The sequence below is a fragment of the Macrotis lagotis genome, chromosome X (assembly GCF_037893015.1).
Source record: "Macrotis lagotis isolate mMagLag1 chromosome X, bilby.v1.9.chrom.fasta, whole genome shotgun sequence".
NCBI classification, from domain to species: Eukaryota; Metazoa; Chordata; class Mammalia; order Peramelemorphia; family Peramelidae; genus Macrotis; species Macrotis lagotis.
The window spans coordinates 677,046,562-677,071,003 of record NC_133666.1 but is presented as its reverse complement, the minus strand read 5'-3'; the positions used below and the strand labels follow the sequence as shown (position 1 = coordinate 677,071,003).

The following is a 24,442-nucleotide window of genomic DNA, read 5'->3' as shown; positions in this document are numbered from 1 at the left end:
CCTCCATACCGTATGTCATCTATCTAACCCCATCCATATCCTCTCTAATATAGTTCTGTCTCTTATCTGTAAGACTGACCTGGAGTCAGGAAAACCCATTTTTGTGAATTCACACCCAGCCTCAGATAATTTTCTAGCTGGGTGACCTTGGGCCAAATTACTTAACCTTATTTGCCTCAGTTTCCCCATTGATAAAATGAGCTGGAGAAGGAATTGGTAAACCACTCCAGTATCTTTGCCAAGAAAATTCCAATGACGGTCACAAAGAGTCAGACACAACTGAACAGTAACAAAAAGTGATTAATTTTGCATCCATCCATTATCCCATGAGTCCAGTAGAACAAGATTTGAATCTTGGCTCTATAATCTACAATTCATGTGACTCTGGACAGGTCTGGCTCTAGTTTCCTTTTCTGCAAAAGGAGGACAGAGCCGATGACCTCCAGGTTCCTTAAGAGAAATTGCTATTTTCCCTCTCAGTTCCTATCCTTTCTTCTCCATTCTCTTGGACTTTTCTTCTTCCTGAACTTTCTAGCATTTTTTAATGATAACCTAGAAAAGATTGTGCAACTGTTTTCTCTGAAAATGTTTACCAGTCAAAGAGATGCTTATCTCTCTGGGGTTACTGGAAGGCCTGATCTTATCTGTAGACCAGATCCTGGATGGGAGGATCTCTGCTAGTCCCTTCAGGGGATTAGAAAGTAGTTCAAGAAGCCTCTACCCATCCAGAGGGTCTTTGGCCCTGACTATTGTTTCATATTCACATCAGAAATGATGCCAGTAGTTACCAGCTGTTCAAGGGATCAATCACTTAGGTCTCATGCCAAATTTCTCAGAAACTCTTGTTTTCTAGATCTAGAGTGCTCTCAAAGAATAATATAAGAGGTAGTAATCCATCCCTCACCTCTGCTGTTTGAGCCAATCAGACACCGCCTTTCAAATCAAGCAATACGGTGTTGTAAGAAGAGGCTTGACCTTGGAATTAGAAGAGATTTGAGTTGAAATCTAAGGCCTAGCACTTACTAGGTGGGTGGATCTGAACAAATGTCTCCCTTTTCTCCCTTGGAAGACGGCGATAATATTATTTCTATCTTTCTTGCCTAAAGGGAACTCCCAGAATTCATGAGTTGGAAAGGATCTGAGTGTGATCTTTTGGTGTAGTCCACAACTGTTTGCCCAATCTTTGCTTAAAGATCCCCAGTGAGGGAGAGCCCACGACTTCCCAAGGATTCCCTCTCATCATGAGGTAGTTCTTTCTGACAAGCAGCCTTAATTAACCTCTTTGTCTTTTGAGGCCACATAGAACATGACTCCTTCCTTCTCATAAGACTCTTTCTAAAACCAGAAGACAATTATCATGATTCCCCAATATCATCAGTCATAGCCATACAGCCCAGGATCATCGCTCTATAGCTAGAAACATCTTCTGAAGTCATTTAGCTCAATCAACTTATTTTACAGAGGAAGAAACTGAGGTACAGAGAATTCCTACAGAGAGGGGCCACAGATCTGATTTCCTGACTATGGGGAAGTCTCCGATGAAGAGACTCTCTTTACTGATGAGTTTCTCTCCTTATGGTCCTATGGAGGTGCCTTAGGCACTAAAACATAAAGTAATGCGGTCAGAGTTATATATCAGACCATCTGGTCCAATGTCTTCATTTTACAGGTGAGAATATTGAGGCCCAGGGAGCTTAAGCAATTTGCTGAAGACCACTAAGACAGCAAGCATAGGAGGGGAGATTTGAACTCAGCTCTGCTGACTCATGCTATCAGATTCAAATCTTTCATTTTACCGATGAGGGAAGAAAAAGGAATTAATTATTAGTTAAGACCTATGATGTACCAGGTCCTGTACCGAGCACTACAAATATCTCAAAACTTCTCATACTTAGATTTTTTGATGATTTATCTACAACTACATGGCTGATCAAAAGAAGAGCAGCTCTCCATGTTCAACTCTCTTTCTACCTCTTGCCTTCACTATCATATCGCCTAGCAATTTCATAGTAGAAGGGCCACCCTAATGCCCCTTATCATTTTGCTGATCTTTGTTCCTCATTAGAGAGCTACTCCAGAGGCCATCTTGATACTTTTGATAACTGAACTTTCATCTTCTCTCTAGAGCTATTTGCCTTCCAGCATTATTCAAGGGAGAGGGTCAGGGTAGAAGATACTCATTCATCCTTATTTTAGACCTTCAGAGACACCCTCACCACGAGGTGGCAGCATGGCCACATGGGTACCTGGTTCATGACTGCCATTCTTTCTAATCGTTCCTCTGGTTCAACATTTTTAAAAGAAATCAGCTGACATTTGCACTGTGGCTTTGAGGCTTACAGAATGCATTATGTTTATATTATTTCATTTAGTCTTCACAATATCTTTGTGAAGTATGGATTACAGGTGTTATTATTCCCATTTCCCAGATCAGGAAACTGAGGCTCAGAGAGGTTGAGTGATTTGTCTACCCTTAGGAAGCTAGTAGCTATCAGAGGTGGGATCTGAATTCAAGACTCCCCTGCAGGTCTAGCAATATTTCTATTCTGGCCTGAAGTTTTGATGAAACTTTGACTTTGTTGATTTGTGTACTCCTTCCATCAAGGAAGATCATAACCCCAGGACCATACACTGATAGATTTGGAGCCAGAAGGGATATTGAGGTTTTATCAGTAATTTTCAGTCTTGTCTGACTTTCTGTGATCCCATTTGAGGGTTTCTTGGCAAAGATACTGGAATGGTTTTACCATTTCTTTCTCCAGTTCATTTTACAGATGACGAAACTGAGATAAACCGGGTGAAGTGATTTATTCAGTGACACCCAACTAGTAAGAGTATAAGATCAGATTTGAACTCAGGAAGTTGAGTCTTCCTGACTCCAGCTCTGACACTCTATCTCCTGAGATACCTAGCTGATCTCTTTAGAAGTTATTGAGTCTGTTTTGTAAAAAAGGAAACTAATGTCCATATAAACAAATGACTTGTTTAGGTTCTTCCTACTACTACTTTTTTTTTTTTTTAGGTTTTTGCAAGGCAGATGGGGTTAAGTGGCTTGCCCAAGGCCACACAGCTAGGAAATTATTAAGTGTCTGAGGCCAGATTTGAACTCAGATCCTCCTGACTCCAGGGCCGGTGCTCTATCCACTGCACCACCTAACTGCCCCCCTGCTACTTCTAAAGCAGGGTTTGAATCCAGACTCTATTGATTCCATGATCATCATGTAACACTTTCTCCTTATTTTTGTTCATATGCTTCAATAAACCCTGCATAGAAAATTCTCCAACACACTGGAGGACTTCCCTTAGTTGTTTATTTATTTGGTTATTTATTTATCTGTTCATCCATTTATTTATTTTTGATGACTATCACTGTTTGAAATGATCCATCTGTCTTTCTGCAATGTCACATTCTTGCTACATGACTGGCCATCTTGCCTTACAAGTCATGTATGTCCTTGATGTCTGACCTCGGTTTTATGTAACTTCTCACAAATGAATCATTATTCCTTGGTAAAATGCCATAGTCTCTTGATCTCCAAACTCTTCATTGCCCCCGTATATCACTGGCAAGTTGGATTCTTTGAAGAGCACGGTGGTGTTCTTTAATTTACAACTATATAGCTTCAATGAGAGATGTTGGTTCTGAATGTAGGCCATTCCATCAGAGAACAGCTGGGCACAGTTGTCCAAGCAGAATCTTCATCTGGCTTTTCTTCCTGTTGGATTGTGGGACCAGTTCATGATCTTAGTTGTAGTTTCTGGCAAAATTTTAGCCACTGATACCCTAATTTAATGAACTTTGCATTCAACTCCATGACTGTGAGCTCAATTATACATACATACATATATATATATATATATATATATGTATGTATGTATATTGCATTTGTTTTTGAAGGGGGGGGGCTTTCATTTTATACTCAGATGCCTTTGTACTCAGGTACATTATAAGTTCTTTTGGCTGAGTAACTATATCTACTTGGTTTTCCTTATGTGAATGATTAGGATAATATTCTGTAATGGGTTGTGAATTTCATTATTTCATGAAAGAGATAATCTCTCACCTGTGTACCTTGGCTCAGGCTGTTTACTAGGTCAATGGTATTTTTTAGAACCCTACTTTCTTTAAAATTCAACTCACACACTACCTTCTTTATGAAACCAATCTCCATCCCTGCTCTATTCTCAAAAAATGTATCCTGTATTTATTTTGCATTCATTTTTCTCTGTGTCTTTCCTGAAGGAATTCAAATTCCTCAAGGTCACAGGCTATTTCTGTCTTTCTTTCCTCAATGGAAGCATCACAGGGTTTGGGAGGAGAATAAATGACAATTGATTGGTTGATTTGTAAATCTGAAGATTTTTTTTTTTTTTTACCAATGTGAGCTACTGCTAATTTTATCTTCCAAAAGGTAAATTTTTTTTTTTTATCCTATCCTTTGAGGATTGGAGGGTCTGGTGTTACTAAGAGATGGTTCCAAAGGCACTCATCCCATTTAATATCTAGTCCTTCAAATTGTCTGTTGTATAATATAATGCATTGTGTGTCAGTTAACACACATTTATTAAGCCATTGCTATATAGTGCCAGTCCATGTCTCATTGGATTAGAGACTTCGGATTAGGAGCCAGGAAGACCCGGGTTCTAATCCTGACCCAGCCACTTATTAGCTGTGCAGTTGTGGAAGAGTCACATAGATCCTCTTATTCATTGTTTCCTCATCTATAGAATGAGATGGCAAGATCTGGACACTAGAAGCCCACTTCTAGCTTTAGAGCCAAGATCTCACGATCATTCACTTCTTAGAAATGTTAGAAGACGAATCTGGAAGTTAGAATGGATTGTGGTCACTGCTTTCCTCTTGGTTTCTGTTAAAAAAAAAAAAGGCTTGGTCTGGGCCATCTCTGAAAAACCTCTTTATTTGGAAGAAGTCAGTCCAGTGTTCCTCTAACTAGATATTTGTGCTTAGATGGATATGACCCCAGACAAAGAATTAGGAGCCCTGGAAAGAACCCTGAAGGCATCTTGTGAAAAACCTTGGCTTGAGAGGAGGAAAACCTGCTTCTAGTCCCTGGTCTGTCCCAACTGGGAGACCTAGGGATGCCTATGTGGCTTCTTGGTGGTGTCTTGAAGCAAATGAGCCTTGACTTCTGGTAGGGATTCGAACCCATTCCTTCCTCTGTGGGTCCTCTTGGGTAGTCTGGTGAATGATGCACCCCTTCTCGGAATCTTGTTTGTAAATACATAAACAAAAATACAGACAATTACCGAAAGATATCAAGATGATTGAAACACAGTTTTTAAATGCTGAGAAAAGTTCTCAGATTGGAGCTTGAGAATCTTTGAACTAGATATGGTCCTTCCTCATTTTGACCTTCCCTGTTCTAAGGTCCCTTCCAGCTCTGGCATTCTCTTTTCTTAGGGAAATCCCAACTCTGATCTTTCCTGTTCTAAAGTCCCTCTGGTCCTGATCTTCCTAGTTCTAAGGTCCCTCTGCTTTGAAATCCTCTTAAGGCCCTTCCCTTCTCTGACATTCCAAGCTCTAAAGGCCTCTCCCCACTCTTCTAATTCCCCTCCTTGCTCTGTTATTCTTTGTTCTAAAGACCTTCTCTGTTCTAAAGACCCTCCCTTGGGGGCAGCCAGCTCTGGAGTCAGGAGGACCTGAGTTCAAATCTGCCTCAGACACTTAGCAATTGCCTAGTTGTGTGACCTTGGGCTAGTCATTTAACCCTATTGCCTTAAATAAATAATATTTAAAAAAAACTCTTCCTGCTCTAAGGTTCCTGCCAGCTTTGACATTCTCTTTTCTAAAATCCTTCCCTGCTCTGACATTCCTTGTTCTAAGGATACAGTGAACTCTGACATTGTCTGTGCTAAGGCCTCTCCCAGCTCTGATAGTCCCTCTTCTTATGCCCTTCCCTGCTCTGCCATTCCCTCCCTGTTCTAAGGTCCCTGCTGACCCTGACATCCTCTCTTCTAATGCCCCCTTGCTCTGGCATTCTCTATTCTAAGGACCCACTCAGCTCTGAATTTCCCCTTTTCTAAAGGCCCTCCCAGCTCTGGCATTCTAAGTACAAGTTTCTAGTTGGTGACTGAACCACAGCAAATAGTCAAGTCTGCTTCCCAGATCTCCCCCTCTCCCCAAGGTGCCCCCTTGCTCCCCTTTCTCCCTCCCACAGAGACAGCCAAATTGTTCCCTTGGCCCCCCACATTTAACAGACAAGCTGTTTTGTCTTATGAGTAGAGACTTCCTAGCTCCAGGGGCCTCTCCTTCCTGGAGACCACCAGAATCTCCAGAGGTCCGGCTTCATGAGCACGTGGCTCCCCTCCACTGGGGGATCACCCCTCACCCTTGCTGATTGTTCAATGGGCCTCAGTAACAGGCGCTTCCTCCCTGCTGCCTGTCTCCATCCTCCTTCCCTCACTGGTCCTGGACTCACTAACAGTTTGCAGATATTCCCAATAAGCAAACCTCTGTTAGCCAAGAGTGTTCAGGTGTTTGCCACCCCAGCTGGAGACTCTCCAGTTCTCCGCCAGGCCCTCGAGGCAGACGGGTGCAGAGGAAATAGGGCGCTCCAATACTTCCTTCACTGGCTGCCCTGTAGCCCTTGGATGGTCACCTCTGGCCCTGCCTAGGTCAGGGGAGGTTGGCTAATTTGAGGCCACTGAGGGGGTAGGGTAGTGATTGCTGTCATTGGTTTCCTGCTGGGTTTCTTTGGGAGGTCATGACACTCCCAGGACTCCCCCCCCTACTCCAATCCTGCCCCTCCTCCCCCTCTATCCTGCCCATTCTATGAGCTGGTGAGAGAAGGATCCTTGACTTGTTCTGCTGGCCTCTTAAGGAAAAATTATTGATTTACTGCAAACTTGTTTTCCTTTGAGGACACCCCCTCTTTTACTTTAACCTGAGCACATCCGCCAACACCACCCCAAACTCTAGGTCTTTACTTACAAGAAAAGACAAACCCAAACCAAGGTAGTTCCATTCAAAATAAGAATGTGGGAAATTGGCAAAAGTAATCTAGTGAAATAATCTTTATGTCCAGGATCTCATGGTACCTTCCAATGGATTCCTGGATCTGGTAGGGATTTAAGAGAGAAGAGGACCCCAGGGGCAGGGGGGAGATATCACAGTTCATTGATTTTTGATTTATTTTTTATTGTTAAATACGTTTTTATTTAAAATTTTGAGTTCTAATTTTATCCTTCTCTCCCTCCTTACCCTCCCAATTCCCTGAGATGGTAAGCAATTAGATATAGGTTATATGTGGTGCAATTATGGAAAACATTCCATACTAGTCATTTTGCACAAGAAGACACAAATAAAAGAAAAAAATGGAAGAAAAGAAAGTGAAAACGAGCATACTTTAAGTCTGTATTCAGACAATAGCAATTCTTTCTTTGGAGGTAGATAGTGTGTTCATTATTAGTCCTTTGGGATTGTCTTGGGTCATTGTGATGCTGTGAATAGCATTCACAGTTCATCATCAAACAACATTGAAGTTACTGAGTATAATTTTCTCCTGGTTCTATACACTACCATATGCATCAGTTCATGGAAATCTTTCCAGGTTTTTTTGAAACCATCCTGCTTGTCATTTCTTATAACACAAGAATATTCCATTACAGTCATATACCACAATTCATTTAGCCAAGCCTCATTTGATCGGCATCCTTTCCATTTCCAATTCTTAGCCACCATAAAAAGAGATGCCATAAATAATCAATAAATATTTATTAAACACCTTCAAATGCCATCAATAAAGCTGGAAACTTCTCTAGGCAGTGAGGATAGAAAGACAAAAATGAATGTCAACTAATTAACCATGGTTTTGGATATAGTGGGTTGTTATTGTTTCCTAATAGTGAGAGGGATGAATTCAGAGATATCTAGGAAGACTCCTATGACTTGATGCAGTGACAAATGAGCAGAACCAGGAGACAGTGACTAGGGACACTCTTAGAGGAAGAAATTTAAGGATTTAAGAACTTTAATCAAGGGAATTACCAGCCTTGGAGGGATTATTGGTCTTGCAGTCTTGGTGTTTGGATCTCTGGCAGTAAGCATGGGGGCAGATGCTTACCAAAATCTGTGAATGGATTATATTGTAATCTGCATGTAAATTTTTGAAGTCAGGAATTTGTCTTTCCCTCTCATATTTGCATTTCTGGTGCTTACCACAGTGCCTTGGCAAACAATAGTCGCTTAATGTTTACTGATTGGCTTATTCCAGAAGACTGACTGACAGATAAGGAAATGTGCTTCCTACCTCTTGGTTACAAGTTGAGGTCTTTCTCCTCTCTCTCTCTCTCTCTCTCTCTCTCTCTCTCTCTCTCTCTCTGTGTGTGTGTGTGTGTGTGTGTGTTAGTTTTTTGGGGGAGGCAAGTAGGGTTAAAGTGACTTGTCCAGGATCACACAGCTCAAAAGTGTTAATAGTCAGATTTGAACTGAGGTCACTTGCTACTTAGTTGTCTCCTCTTTCATTCACATTCATATATACACACAAAGAGAGAAATATACATCTAGAATATCTTTTCATAGAATATGAATATATCATAAACACACATACACAAACACACACACACACACACATATATATATGGAGAGAGAGAGTGAGAGAGAGAGAGACTGGATCAGTCTGTAAATTTGTTTGACTTTTTTCTTATTTCTTAAAAGGGAGGATTAATGTTTTTTTAAAATGGGAGGAGAAATTAAATGAATAGGAATGATGAGGATGAAAAGAAAGAGAGGAAGAAAAAAGAAAGAAAAAAGGAAGGAAAGAAGGAAATGAAAAAGGAAAGGAAGGAAGGAAAAAAGAAAGAAAAGGAAAGAAAGAAAAAGAAAGAAGGAAAAAAGAAAGAAGGAATTAAGGATGGAAGGAAGAAAGGAAGAAAGAAAGAAAGAAAGAAAGAAAGAAAGAAAGAAAGGAAGAAAGAAAGAAAGAAAGAAAGAAAGAAAGAAAGAAAGAAAGAAAGAAAGAAAGAAAGAAAGAAAGAAAGAAAGAAAGAAAGAAAGGAGGGAGAAAGGAGGGAGGTTGCGAAGGTGGGATGGTCAGGAATGACATAATTATTCTTATTTGTCCTTTGTTCTCGAAGAAGACCATGACATCAGGGAGGTGAAGCTATGGCAAGCACATGAATTGGATTTTAGTGAGGGGCTGTGCTAAGTCACTGGCTTCATCTTTTCCTCCAGAGCCATTTGGGTAAAGGGGTGGTGGTGGGGAGACAGACAGACAGACAGACAGACACATGGGAGGAAGAGGAGATAATAATGGAGATAGAAAAAAGAAAGGAAGAAAAGAAGGAAGGAAGGAGGAAAGGAAGGACAAAAGGAAGGAAAGGAAGGAGGGAGGAAAAAGAAGAGAGCATCAGTAAAACCTTTCTTCAAGATATATACACATATATAGTATATTCCACATGCTCCCCCCTATTTATGACAAATTTACCATGGCAGAACTATATGCCCGGACACACAAATCCATAGCTACATGTAATAAATACTCATACACAACTCTCTTTTTTCTATTCTTTGTGTGGGGAAACGTTCATGCTTATTGAATTTTTTCAAGTTTGTTACAAAAGACCAGAAAAAACGGATTAGCAGCAGGGCTCCAGGAGTTTGCCTTCTACAGGTACAATTACAAGACCAAGTTGATGCAAACGTTATCACAATATAGAATAAGTAATTTCATTAGTGCAGAGTGAAAGGCTATTAAAGGTGCCTCCGAGTTAGACCTGACTGGAACGGAAGCTGGGAGAGAGTTCCATAGGACCAGACTTAGGAGAGAGAGAGAGAATTCCAGGCATGGAAGAGTGTGTCCAAGATCAGAGGGAGGGAATACTCTGTCCAGGGAGCCTCAGATGAGTGACTGGTCTGGAATGTTGCAGGTGGGAGGGAAAAGAATGTGAAATTAGTCTGCAGAGTGGGCTGAAAAAACAAAAAAAGGTCAGCTTGAGTATGTCCAGTGCCAGGAAAGTTGCTATCTGGGGGTCACCCATCCTCCTGTTGGACAGCTCTAATAGGAGGGAAGGTCTCTTATCTAACTGAGGTTTGCCTTTCTAAACTTTCTCTCCTTATTCTGCCTACCTGGGGGCCTAGCAGAAATAGTGTAATTTCTCTTTTAAATGAAAATGTTTTAGTCCTGGACTCCCACTCTTATTTCCTGGCTAATCCACTCATTCTGAGTTCCAAAAGTCTTTTATCAAACCAAATGCCCTTCTTGGGATATTCTCTAGCATAACCTTGTGCTTCCTAAAACGCAATACCCAGAATTTATATTTAGCATTTTGTCCCCTACACATTGAGATTTTCAAAACAATGGAAAATCACCATGCAATAATTGTTGTTCAGTCATTTTCCAGTCATGTCTGACTCTGCAACCTCATTTAGAGTTTTCTTGGCAAAGATACGAGAGTGGTTTGCCATTTCCTTCTCCAGCTCATTTTACAGATGAGTGAACTGAGGCAAGTAACTTTTCCAGGTCTAAGTGTCTAAGCTCAGATTTGAACTCAGGAAAATGAATTATCCTGAATTCCTGCCAAGCATTCTATCTCTCCGCCACCTAACTGTGCCCCCAAATCACTCTAGGTCACTCCATTATACAAATTGATTGACCCTTGAGGTCTCTTCCAAATCTAAGATCTTATAGTACCTCAAGTCTTTTCCATACCACATACGTTTTGAGTGCAGGATAGATGTGTCCAAAAGTGGAGGCTCCAGGTTCTAATTTCAAAGCCTTGGTTTCCCCTACAAGCCCCCTAAGTTTATGCTACAGGACTGAGCTGAGCTATCTTCAACAATAGCAGAAAGAAGGTCCCATGGGTCCTTTAAGAGGAAACTAGAGGGCACTATTGTGCTGGGCCTGGAATCAGGAAGCTCAGAGTTCAAATCCAACCTGAGATACTTCCCAACAGTTTCACCCTGGACCTATCACTACACCCTTCCTCATCTCTAAAATGGGGATAATAATAAAATCTACTTTCTAGGATTGTTGTGATGATCAAAGGAAATAACACTTGTGAGATAATCTTCATCAAACCTGCTATGGAAACATGGACTTCAGGATGGTGAGGAAGAATATTGCTCCTCAGGACTTCAATGGGTAGGTAACCACAGGGGCAGGGCTGGGGGTGGGGTGGGCGATAATCAGTCCTAGTGCTCACTATCTAAGGGATGAATTAAAATTTCTGCTTCAGAAAAATGGAGTGATTAGAGGCCCTTCCCAGCCCTGACATTTCTTGTTCTAAGACTTCTCTCAGCTCTTACATCCCTTGTTTTGGGGTCCCTCCCAGCTCTGACCACTTTTCTAAGACCCGATCAGGTTCAGGCATTCTTGGTTCTAAAGGGCTCTCCCAGCCTGGATATCTTCATCTTCCAAGCTCTCTTTCTATGAATAAGGGCCATGGAAGTTGCATTAGATTTGGCTTGGGCCTCATTGTTTCTCTTTCGTTCTCTGATTGCACTTTCTAAGGATCAGAGGCCTGAGCCTCCTTCCCAGGGGATGGTTTCTAGTCAGCCTCATCGCAGACAGTCCCAGTGTGGCCACAGGGAAGGCTCCAAGTGGCAAAGTGATTTAATAAACAGACACTTAAGGCAGTTTCCACTGGAGTCAGTCCACTTCGGATGGCCCTCTCTGCTCATTTAACACCGACTGCAGCCCCAGCACTGGCGTCTCTGGGCTCATTAGGCAAATGGCACCATGGCCAGTAAGAGCCCTGTTGATCGTCCTGCTGCTCCCAAGTCTTGACTAGACTGGGGAGCTTATTTCACTCACTTCACTAAGAGATGATTAAGGCAGAGGCCCAGGCCTCTCACTGGTTCCTTCTTGCCATTGTGTGTGTGTGTGTGGGGGGGGTCTGAGGTCCTGGTTTCAATTCTGATTTTGCTGAGTGCATGACCTTCAGAAAGCCATTTCTCCATCCTATGACTCAGTTAGCTAATCTGTAAAATTTGAGGCTAGATTGGATATCCTTGAAAGACCCCCCCCCCCCAATGTCTAAAGCTATGATTCTAATATCTCTGTCTCTCTAGAACCTCCTTGTTGGACCCACTAGGACCAAGCAGTCCAGGTCTAAGCTTCATACAATCTCCTGAAATAGGTAGGAAAAAATGTCCTCTGTTACCCCATTTGGGCTTTCTTGGCAGAGATAGTGGAGAAATTTGCCATTTCCTTCTCCAGCTTACTTTACATTTAAGGAAACTGAGGTAAACGTATGAAGTGATTTGTTTAGGGTCACACAGCTACTCAGTGTCTGAGTCTGGAATTGAACTCAGGAAGATGAGTCTTCCTGACTTAGGTCTGTCACTCCATCCACTGTGCCACCTAGATTTCCTGAAAACTTACAGATGAAGAAACCAAGGCAAAGAGAAATTTAGTGGTTTATCATGGGCATAGAAAGTATCTCTGTTATTTATGCAATATATGTTCATAATTACTCAATACATATAGACATATGTTTCTACACACATAAACAGATATACACATGCACAAATACACATATGTATGTGTGTATGTGGTGCATGAGAAATTTATCAGAAGATGGGCAGGCAATGAAAAAGTAGAAGTCACTCAGAACTACCACTTGAGAGTTTTCTGAACAAGAAAGACCAGTACAGTGACATGGGGAAGGAGACTCAGTTTGAAGGCAGAGGCTTTGAACCTAGCTCTGCTGCTTAACAGTAACCTCTGACAAGTAATTTAGCCTCTTTGAGTCTTGATTTTCTTGTCTGCAAGAAGTAGGAGTTGAATGAAGCTATTAAAACTTCTCTGTCTTCACCTCTATTTCCAGAGCTTAGCACAATGTCTAGTGAAGAATAGTCATAGATAGATAGATAGGAGAGTCAGAGGAATGGATGGGTGGATGGATGAATGCATAGATGGATGGATGGATAAATGAATGGATAGATAGATGGATGGTTGGATGGATGGATGAATTAATGGATGGATGGATGGTTGTATGGATAGATGATAGATGGATGGATGGATAGATGATAGATGGATAGATGAAAGGATGGATGTATGGATGGATGAATGGAAATGAGAAAAATGGAGGAAGGAGTAGATAGAAAGATAGATAATAGATAGTTGACAGGGAGAGACAGACAGACAGAGAGAGAGAGAGAGAGAGAGAGAGAGAGAGAGAGAGAGAGAGATTCATTGAATTCTCTATCCCATGATGGAGTTATTGGCTAAAAATGCATTTGGAGATTATTTGATGATTACATTCATCCATTGGTAAGAATACAAGTCTCATTGGCAAGAATAAGCAAGAGTTTATGTCTACATCAAGAAACACAAGTCACAGAGACAACAGACTGAAATCGCAGGACCCTGAAGTAATTAGAAATGGTGACCATGGAGAAGGAAAGATTCAGGGAAGCCTTGATAGCCATGTTCATGCTTCTAAAGAGCTGATTCCAAAGAGGAGCAATAGGTAAGGGGTGGAGATGGGGCTATAAAGAAGCAGTTTTGGTCTTGATGGAAAAGAATACTGCCTAGCAATTAAATATTTTCCCAAATGGAAGGGGCTACTTTGAAAGGCACTGTTACAGGTCTCCCAGAAGTGTGTTGGTAGATGTTTAGCAACTTACTCTCAGAATAAAACTTGTATAGCATACTTTAGTTTAATCTGCATTTTTTTCTATATTTTTCCGAGATCTAGATGGTCACCAAAACAATAAATTAAACTCTGATTTATATCATTTTAGTGATGTTTGAAGTGTAAATGTCTACACTAAGAATTTAACAGTTGACTTTTGAGAATTAGAGGAAGGGGTCTTCAAGCTAAGGCTGGATGACCACTTTTCTATATTTTGTGGAAGAGATTCTCTGATATGCTGATTAGCTACTGTCCATACTGGGTAATGCCCTGAAGCATGGCTTTGTCCAAAATATAGGGGGGAAAAAAGGTTATTTCATTTGACTGAATTCCAGATGAAGAGCAAAAAAGGGACTCTGGCATCAGATGGCCCCGTGTTTGGAAATTTCACTCTCCTTGCCTTGGCCCATCTCTTTAGATTTTTTGGAAGAGTGTTTAGGGTGTTTTTCTCCATTCCCCCAGTTGTTAGTGACATCCCTTTTAATAGTCTTCTACCTACTCTGAAAAACTGTGGCATGAGCTCTTGTCCAAATATTCAGAACATGCTAGATGATGATCACCATAAATATCATACCTGAAAACTCCTTTAACAGTATACCATAAAGTGAAGTCTTCTCCTACAGATAAATATAATATAACTAGTCAGCAAGTCCCAAGGTTATATGTATACACACAAAAATGTATTACATCCATGTGATAATATGCATATACATATATATTATATGTGAATAATATATGGGTATCTCTCTACCTACCTAAAGGTTATACCTAGCTAGTTTTTATACTATAAAGTGCTATAAAGTTCATGAAAGACTATAAATATTATCTTATTTGAACCTTAAAACAACCCTGGGAGGTAGATCTTGTTTACTTTACAGATGAGGAAACTGAGGCAGGCAGTAGTTAAGTGACTTGTACAAGGTTATGCGGATAGTAAGTATCTGGGGTGACTAGATTCTAACTCAGATACTTTGAGGTCCAGCCTGGTGCTCTTTCCACCTGACCCTCTGACTGCCAAGTTATTTACCTGGTTATTTAGATGTTGCCTCCCCCGTCAGAATGTGAGGTCCTTGAAGGTAGGGAATATTTCTGTCTTTCTTTGTATCACTTAACATAGGGTTTGGTACCCAGTGAGTGCCTAATGCTTGTTGAGAGAACTTTAGTCTAACCCTCCCATTTTACAGATGGAGAAACTGAGACTGAGAGATGTTTCAAAAAAATCTTTCCTTGGGTAATACAAGTGGTATTCAGAGGCAGTATCTGAGTCCATCTTGGTCAAATCCAGTGCTCTTCCCTCCATCTCTGCTCACCAATTGGATTGGTAAACTTAACTGAAAAAAATCTGAGAACTGAGAGAGACTCAGCCCTGGAGGAGGATTGTATGCATTTAATATATGTCCATTAAATGAAATCAAAAGACTGTGCTTCAATATCCTGATTTTATAAGTGAGAAAATGCAATATATGAACTTTTGTGAGAACGTGTTGCATCCCTCCTTAGAAGAGAAGCTCTCTGATGGCAAGACTAGGAAATTCATAGATAAAGAATGCTGGGATTTTAGTTAGGAAGGCCTGAGTTGTAGAACCTTTGGAGAGTCATTTAATTTCTACCTCCCTCAGTTTATGTACATGGAAAGTTGGGATAATAATAGAACCTACTTCACAGAGGGTTATTGTGAGTATTAAATGAATTAACTGAATTATGGAAAGTGCATTACAAACCTTAAAGTGACAGGTTGATAATCAATATTATTGGAATTTACGTATTTCTCTAATTAACTTCTGCCACAGAGTCTCTCACAGAAGTAGGTGTTGAATGACTGATATTTTCTGGAAAAGAGTGATGAAAAAGGGCATAGTAACTAACAATAATGGCTAGCATTTACAGTAGGATGGCTAAGTGGCATAGTGATGAGAGTGGTTTGCAGCCAGGAAGACTCTTCCTCCATAATTCCAATCTGCCCTCAGACACTTCCTGGCTATGTGACTCTGGACAAATCATTTAAATTTGCTTGCCTCAGTTTCCTCATCTGTAAAATGAGCTGGAGAAGGAACTGGCGAATTATTCTGGTATCTTTGCCAAGAAAACCCCAAATGGGGTCATGAAGAGTCATTTATGACTGAAAATAGACTGAACAATAACAAATCATCAGTTGCTAACACAGGCCCTCTCACAGAGGCCGCTATATACTTGCTACTGTTGTGATTGAACCTCTGAGTTATTTAATAATCGAATGACTGGTTGGTGTTAGCTGGAAAAAGAGAAATGCTAGCGACCATAAGAGGCCATAATGATGCCCAGCATCTACATAGCACTTTAAAATCTGGAAAACCCTCTTCTACATAAATTCATTCAGTTTTGTTTCACAATAACCTCGAGTGGTAAGTACTCTTTTATTATCCTCATTTTACAAATGAAGAAACTGAGGCAGGAAGAGGTTTTGTTGTTATTGTTTCTTTCTTTATGTTTTTGATTTGTTTTTTTCCTTTGTGACTTGCCCAGGGTCATGCAGCTAGATATTCTCAGAGGCTGGATTTGAACTCAAGTCTTCTTCAATGTAGCTCCAACCCTTTATGGCATTGCATTATCAACTGATTTCAAAGGTTAAGGAAAACAACAAAAAAAGAGGTTGTTCTGATGGTGAATATTAGAATGAGAGAAACGAGACCAAATTCCGAGACAGAAAGAGTAATAAAAACACCACCATACCTAATAACCCTATAAGACAGGCCATGCAAATATCATTATCCTGGCTGAATGATGAGGAAACTGAGACTCAGTCAAGTGAGTCACCTTCTTAGGGATGCTAGAATTTGAACCCAGGTCTCTTTTCTAGTCTGATACCCTCTCTCCAAGATACCACACCTATATTCTGTGGTAGTTATCCATCTTCCCCAGAAGCTAGCCCAGTATTCTGTATATAGAAGGCACTTAATGGAATGGAACTGAAAAAATGTGACTTGTGTCCATGCTCCAGGTGAGGGACTTGTTGGCTGAGCATCATGGATACCCTTCCTGAAAATTCCATTGGTCTTTGCCATGCAGTGAATTCCCCTAAGCAGGTAAAATAACACCAACTGAGTGTGTGTGTGTGTGTGTGTGTGTGTGTGTGTGTGTGTGTACAAGGCTTTGTAACCATGCATGACTAGGATTATGAGGGAAGTGTATGGAAGAAAAGGAAAGGGAAAGTCAACAGTTTGTTTATCTAAATCTATTTAGCCTTGGTTTCTATCAGCCAGTCAAAAAACATTTATTAAGCACCTTCTGTGTTAGTCATATATGTAGGATCCAAGACGTTCCCAAGAACATCCAAAATGAAGCTCAACTCAGTCCCCTTTTAAATCTAGCCTGAGCTTTCAATCATTCTCTCCGAAGTTACTCAGACTGTTGGGTTGGGTCAAGACCCAAATCCTCCTAGAAGCCAGAGGGTTTGGCGACTGGTCCAGCTTTGGGAAATCATCTTGATCCTACATTCTTTGAATAGAATCTTCCTCCAACCTGGCCTGCAAGCTCATCTTTTAATTCAGGCTGATGAATATTTTATTCATTCACTTTGACCTTTCAATGTTTTCCTTCCATATGGAGGGTGGGAGTTAGAATGGGCTATTTGTACCCAGTCTGTAGAAGAGCCTTCTGAACCTGTATTGGTCTCCCCAACTGCAGCTAGGAACACTATATATTGATCCTGATATCATGAGGTCATTTTTGGCTCTTTTGGAGTAGGAAGGACAACAACGAATGGGGATTAGTAAATAATGTTTCAACATCAGTTTTTGTAGGAAAAAGAACCTGTTTTAGAAATGATGCAAATAATTCCAATTGTTAAGAAAGGAAAAAATGAGCATTGAGTTTGAACTTAGAATTAGGAGATTTTTGAGAAATCCCATGTCTAATATGGATTATTGCAATAGGAGGCGGTGGGAAGAATAAATGGTTTGGGGTCACAAGATCCATACTCAGTCATTTTCAATCTGTGTAACCTTGAGTAAGTTGCTTAAACTCTCTGGGCCTCATTTTACTCATGTCTAAAATGGATCTGTGACCTCTAAGAACTCTTCCTCACTAAATCTCCAAACCTAAAGCATCATTGCACTTTTTTGGGTGGCTAAATGGCTCAGTGGATGAAGTTCTGGTCCTGTAGCCAGGAAGACCTTATTTCAAATTCAGCCATACTTGTTATGACACCCTGGGCAAGTCATCTCACCCTGCTTACCTTAGTTTCTTCATCTGCAAAAAATGAGGAATGCATCTGTTAAAATGAGGAAAATAATGAGTGTTCCTACCTCCCAGGGTTGTTTTGAGGGTCAAATCAGATCATTGTAAAGTGCTTAGAACTATGTCTGACACATGATAAAGACTATAAATTTTATTTATTATTCTTCAAATTCAGCTTTAAGGACCTTGGGTAAGTCATTTAGCCTTTGTCTCAGTTTCCTTATCTGCAAAGTGGGAACAATAATAGTGCTACTCCCTTGGGCTGGCGTATCAGTAAGATGATAAATATAAAGTGTTTAGCATTTCTTGGGACATAGTAGGTGCTATAGAAATATTAGCTTGTTTCTTTATCTGCAAGATAGAGAATAATGTCTACCACAGAGTTCTTGTAAGTAAAGGATATTGTAAACTGTAAAATGATGCAGAAATTGATATTGTTATTATAGAGCTGAGAAAATTTCTTGATAAATATTAGTATGGAAAAAAGCAAAACAAACCAGAATCCTCTGATTGCCTATATTGAGCAATATCAGAGCTTGAGATCTGGAGGGATCTGAATGTCCAAGCCCCTCAATTTGCAGATGAGGAAGGAGGACACTTAGCTCCTCAAGGTCACAGAGGGAGAAAATTTCAGAGTTGGAATTCAAACCTGGTCTTCTGATTTCAAATCCAATCTGTTTTTCCACCCACAATTCTAATGAAGGCATTTACAGAGTCATTACATGCTAAGTTTCTGCTAGTATGAATCCTGTGATGGTTTTTGAATACTTGATTCTCAGGGAAGATGTTTTCACCATATACTTGCTCAAGAAAACCTGCTATGTGCTTGGGATAAAAACTAGGTTACCTCCAGTTTATTCTGCCTCTAACTCATTTTCTAATAGTTGTTTGAATATTGTCTCCCTCAATTAAACCACGAAATCCTTGAGAGCAGAGACTGATTCTTTTTTTTGCCTTTTTTTTTTTGGATGCCCCAGAACTTAGCATAGTGTCTGGAGCCTCTAATTGGTTTGACTTAGAAAAGGCAGCTTGGAAAAAATAAGTAGGTGTTGTGGAAGGAGTGTTGAACTGACAGGCAGAAGAAATGCATTCAAATTCTGTCTCCTACACTAACAAAGTTGTGTGATTCTGGATAAATCACTTAATTGTGCTTTGCCTCAATTTCCTCATCCAGAACTTACAGCTGTGAATGACCATTATTTGAGATGATATGGGAAGGGTTTTCCAAATCTCAAAGTTTATAGGGTCATAGAAATAGGCACATCTATTTTGAGCTGGAAGGGACCTTAGGGCCCATCAATCTTACATATGAGGAAACTGAGGCATAGGAAGGTTAAATGGATTACCCAGAGTCATGTGGCAAGCTAAGTGTTTAAGGAGAGATTTGAACCCAGATTTTCATGACAGTGAGCTCAGTGCCCTATCCATTATATCAAACTGCCCTCTCTAAATGTAAATATTAATTAGTATTATTAATAGCAGTATTTTCTTCCTAAGTGGATCGTCTAAGTATTTTTCTTTGGTGTTTCTAGCTCCTGACACCTCCTTCCTGTCTGTTTTCTCTATCCCTCTAACAACTCTCAATCCATCCTTTACAAGTTCATGAAGGCTGTTTAGTCCCATTTCGGGGTCTAGGCAGCTCCCCGAAGGAGATTCAACCTGATGAATATTTCATGATCTTCGATTGACAGCTCTTGAGGGTCTGTTGTGAGCCTGGCGCCCACATTCTGGTTAAGGGGAGGAAAAACCCATAGGCAGAGGCATTGATCCCCAGGACCAGACCTGTGCTGATGAAGCCAGAAGCCAATGAGCTGAGACACTCTCTTTCTTCCTCCTGATGCCCCCTCCCATCTTCCCATCTCCCCAACTCCCAGCTCCGAAATCAAAGGTAGGTAATGGGTTTTAAGAGGGAAGAAGGGCAGGAGAAGCCTGGCCACCCAGGCCCCCTTGGGGCTTACATAGGCACCGCCAGGGCCCCCAAAGAGCCATTTCCCTGTCTCCATCTGTGGCTCCCCACGTCCTCCCGGTGCCAGCTCATCCCTTCTAACAAGCTGACCTAAGTGTGTTGAGGACCCTCATTAAAGTGTTGGACCAGTCAGCTCCTGTATTCCTTCAAGCTATTCCCACCCACCCCCTCCATTAGGGCCTTCCGCCTACCCAGGCGCCCTTCCTCCCCGTCTGCTGATGGGGTGGCAGTAGCACCAGGCAGCCTGAGAGCCCATGGGAGGCTGCCTCAGGTTGTCTCTTAATCTTGCTGTGTGGAAGTCCAGAGTAGGCCTCAACACCAGAGGAGTCTGTCTCTGTCTCTGTCTCTATCTTTGTCTCTATCTCTGTCTCACTCTATCTCTCTGTCTCTGACTTTCTTTGTCTCTCTCTGTTTCCCTCTGTCTCTCTGTCTGTCTTTGATTATCTGTTTCTCTCTCTGTCCCTCTCTGACTATCTTTGTGTCTCCTCTCCTCTCCCCTTTCTCAACTGTCTCTCCTCTCTTTTTTCTCTTTAACCCCCTCTCTCCTCTCCCTAACTCTTCTCTTTCTCTCTCTCTCTTACCTTCTCTCTCTCTGTCTCTGTCTCTGCCTCTCTCACACATGTACAAATACACACACTCAGAGTCTCTTCTCTGTTTTTTCTATCTTCTCTCTCTCTCCTCTTTCTGTCTCTTTTCCTCTTCTCTCTTTTCTGTCTGCTCTGTCTCATCTTTTTGTTTCTTCTCTTTCTTATCTCTCTTCTGTTTTCTTCCTCTTTATTTTCTTCTCACACTCCTCCTCCATTCCCTCTCTCTGTCTCTTCCCAACTGCACTTTAAAAGCTGACTCCCAATGGAAAGCCAAGTAGACAGTAGGAAGCTGGTCCGCAAGTACCAATAGTAGCTGAATTTATGGCTGTATTTGGCAGAGATATGAGAAGTCCATAAAACAGTGACCATTTAACCTAATACCTGTTCAACAGCAGACTTGTCATGTAGACTTCAGCTGCAGGTTCCATATGAAGTGATTAACTCCGGAATTAAGAGCCTTCTCCTGAATACATATAGCCACAGTGTACCTTAGCTGAGAGAGAAGGCAGTTTGTACATCATTCAGAACTTAAAATCCTACCTAAATGAGCTGTCTAAAACATTAGTTCTTTGTTCTTTAGGATTCAGGTTTGCCTCTCCAACTTGGGGGAAACAAAGTCTATGGATAAGTCATTTGTGTTTCTGTATGTATGTGCATGTGTATAGGTGAGCATATATATCTGTTCACATGTTTATATGTTAGCACCACATGTATGAATTTTGGTCATTCTTTTTCTAGTTCTATGATCTAGGTTCAAATTCTGCCTCTATTCTTACTGCCTATGGGCAATACACTTTACATCTCTATGACTCAGTTTCTTTATCTGAAAATAAGGGGGCTGTTATGGATTAGATGACTTTGGGGGTTCTTTTCATATCCCTATGATCTTGGGCAAGTCACTTAAGATTCTGTTTCTTAGTTCCCTTATTTTAAAAATGAATGAGGGGGCAGCTAGGTGGTACAGTGGATAGAGCACCAGCCCTGGAGTCAGGAGGACCTGAGTTCAAATCTGACCTCAGACACTGAAAAATTACTTAGCTGTGACCTTGGGCAAGTCACTCAGCCCCATTACCTTAAATAAATACAAAAAGAATGAGGGTAGAAAAGATGAACTCTAAGATCCAGTTAGGCAGAAAGCAGTAGATTGTGACCTCAAACACTTATTAGCTGTGTGACCCTACTAAGTTACATAACTTCTGTTTGCCTCAGTTTCCTTATCTATAAAATGATAATAATATTAATAGTAGTACCTATCTCCCAGGAGAGCTGTGATGATCAAATGAGTTAAAACATAAAGTGCTTTGCAAACCTCAAAGCATTGCAAAATTCTATCTTCTTCCTCATCATCTTCTTCCTCTGAAGTGAGTCAATATAGTTCTCAGATAACAGACAAGTTTGCATTCAGTCTCCATCACCAGGCCTGAACCCAAGACTGCTCAAGCTTGGCAAGACCTGATACATCTTGTACTATACCAGTAAAGTCTTTAAGAATCCAGGTATCTCAGTGGCATGGTGGATAGAGCACTGGCCCTGGAGTCAGGAGGACCTGAGTTCAAATGTGACCTCAGATATGTAATAATTACCTAGCTGTGTGGCCTTGGACAAGTCACTTAACCCCATTGCCTTGCCCCCCCCCAAAAAAAAGAATCACAGGATCTCAGAACTGTAAAGGGCTTTCAGAGACATCGAGGCTAGTCCATTTATCCCTTGCCCCTAATCAACCCCAAGGTCATCAGAAGAGGACTTTCCTGAAGGTTCAGGTCACTGGCTTAGTGAGAAGGGATCTCACTTATACCCATTGTACAGATGAAGACTGAGGCTAGAGACTTACAATGCTCTGCACAATCCCTAATATATATTGGTGTTTAATCAATGTTTATGGATTGATGATTGATTGATTGACTTGTCCAAGGTCATTGCAAAGAAAGCATTTAAAAATAATGGTGGCAGTGGAAAAAAAAGAAAGAAAAGAATGGGTGCCTCCAGTAAGTTATCTGATAACATCACCTATTTAATGTCAATTAGTGTTTTTTAACAACCAATTGATGTCCCATTAACTCGCAATCGCAATCTTGGGGAAATGCCAGGGCAGTCGGTTGCTGGCTCCCAAATGGTGCTCCGCCAGTCAATGTGCCCGGCATGCCTCAGGCAGCTCAAATTGCAGTCTGATTGCAGCCTGGCATCTGTTTTTAAGGCTAGAGGCAGGTGGGGGGAGGATGAATAAGGATGGGAAGTGGGGACAGGAGAGGATGCTGGCAGAGCAAGCTTGTCACTGAGTGGATATTTATAGCCGATATCTTAGAATAAATGATCCACAGAGAGGGCAGGAGGGGCGCAGGAGCTGGCTGGAGGCCAGGCCCCCATCTAGGAGGGCCTTGAAGAGAGATAAAAAACTGGCAGATATGGAGAACTGGGAGTAATGAGTCCCTGCCCCTTTTGAGAAAACAAGAGTTTCAAAGAGGGATGGTGTGATGACCTCCTTATGGGGTAGGGTGGCTCTATCTTCCTTCCTTGGTTATCATCTTTGTCACAGAATCCAAGAGCTGAAAAGGACCTTGAGAGACCATCTAGGTCAAGGTCATATAGCAAATGAGGCCTCTGAGGTCCAGAGAGGGGCCGTGACTGGACTCACGTTCACATGATGAGTTAGTGGCAAAACCAGGACCAGCCAGGGCAGGAAGGTGGCAATATTTTTATTTCTGATGGAGATCATTGACATAAAAGCATAATCATTCTTTTTGAATCTTAAAGATGGGGCATGAGATTGCATTGGTATGAAGACCCCCCAGTTTAGGAAAGTTCTTCTCTCTACAATTCAGCCATTCTTGAAGTTCCTTAACACTATCCTGCAGCCTTGATTCTGAGTCTTTTTATGGATCTCCATCCCTGGACTGCTCTTTCCTCCCCTCTCCTTCCTGGCTTGCCTGGCCTCCTTCAAGGATCATCTCAAATACAACTTTTGTAAGAGAGATTTTCTGGTGCTCCCCACTACTGGTATCCCTTTGAGATGGCCTCCATTTACACTATTTATGAGTTGCTTCCCATGTGAATGTGAGGTCTTCCAGAGTAGGTACTAATCTCCCCCCTTTCTTTGTATTTTCAGTCGTTAGCACAATTTGAGACATGGTAGACTCTTAATAAATGTTTGTTGACTGATTGCATTGATCATTGCAAATAGTCTCATGGTTGGGAACAAATATATTTAGAGAGTTGTTCAGGACGCTAAGAAATTAAGTGATGTCCAAAATCAAATATGTTTCATAGGCAGGATTTGAATCCAGGACTTCCTGAGACTGACTAACCAAGCTTTTCTCCATGCAGTGAGAGAGAGAGAGAGAGAGAGACAGACAGACAGACAGACAGACAGACAGAGACAGAAAGACAGAGAGAGACAGAGACAGAGAGAGACAGAGAAAGAGACAGAGACAGAGTGAGGGAGAAAGAAAAAGAGAAATCGAATGGATAGATGGATGGATGGATCAAAAGATGAATGGATAGATGAAGGAAAAAAGTTGTATCTTTATTTTCACTAACCTTTAATTGAAATTTAGTGCTTCTTTAAATTATTAAAACCACAACAATAAAAACAAAACAACATGATTCTGAGAAAGGCTCCATCAACCTCACCAGATTGCCAAAGGGGTCCATGAGACAGTAAAGGTTGAGAAGAGCTGATTATTTTACAGACTAGGAGGTGGCAGGCTTATTGAAGCTGGTCAGGTTCCCTTGGTTGCTTCTCTTAATCTCTAGGGTATATTGATAAGCACAGAAGAGTAGAGCTGGTGATCTCTTCCCTTATCCAGTGCCTTCCTCTTTCTACCTTTCCTCACACTCATGGTCCAAGTTCATGGTTCTACTTCACTTCCCTTTATCTATGTAGCTCTTGGGAGATCCTAGACATGAGGATTCTTTCTGACCCTTTGAAAGCAGTATTTGTGTGTCTTTGTGTGCGCGCGTGTGTGTGTGTGTGTGTGTGTGTGTGTGTGTGTGTGTGTGTGAAGCACAGATGGGAATATTGCTATAGACTAGTATTTTGAACCCTTGTTACCTCTCCCCTTAATTATTCCAGTAATTT

The 24,442-nt window shown here is 41.2% G+C and overlaps 1 long non-coding RNA gene across 2 annotated transcripts in view; it reads left to right on the top strand.

Moving 5' to 3' along the window:
• The window catches only part of LOC141497957 (uncharacterized), a 187,740-nt gene that overhangs the window by 156,170 nt on the left and 7,128 nt on the right, over positions 1–24,442 (top strand). For both annotated transcript variants that reach the window (XR_012471498.1, XR_012471497.1), the window contains exon 4: positions 10,987–11,102. This is a non-coding gene — a long non-coding RNA (uncharacterized LOC141497957). The remainder of the gene's footprint in view (positions 1–10,986; positions 11,103–24,442) is intronic.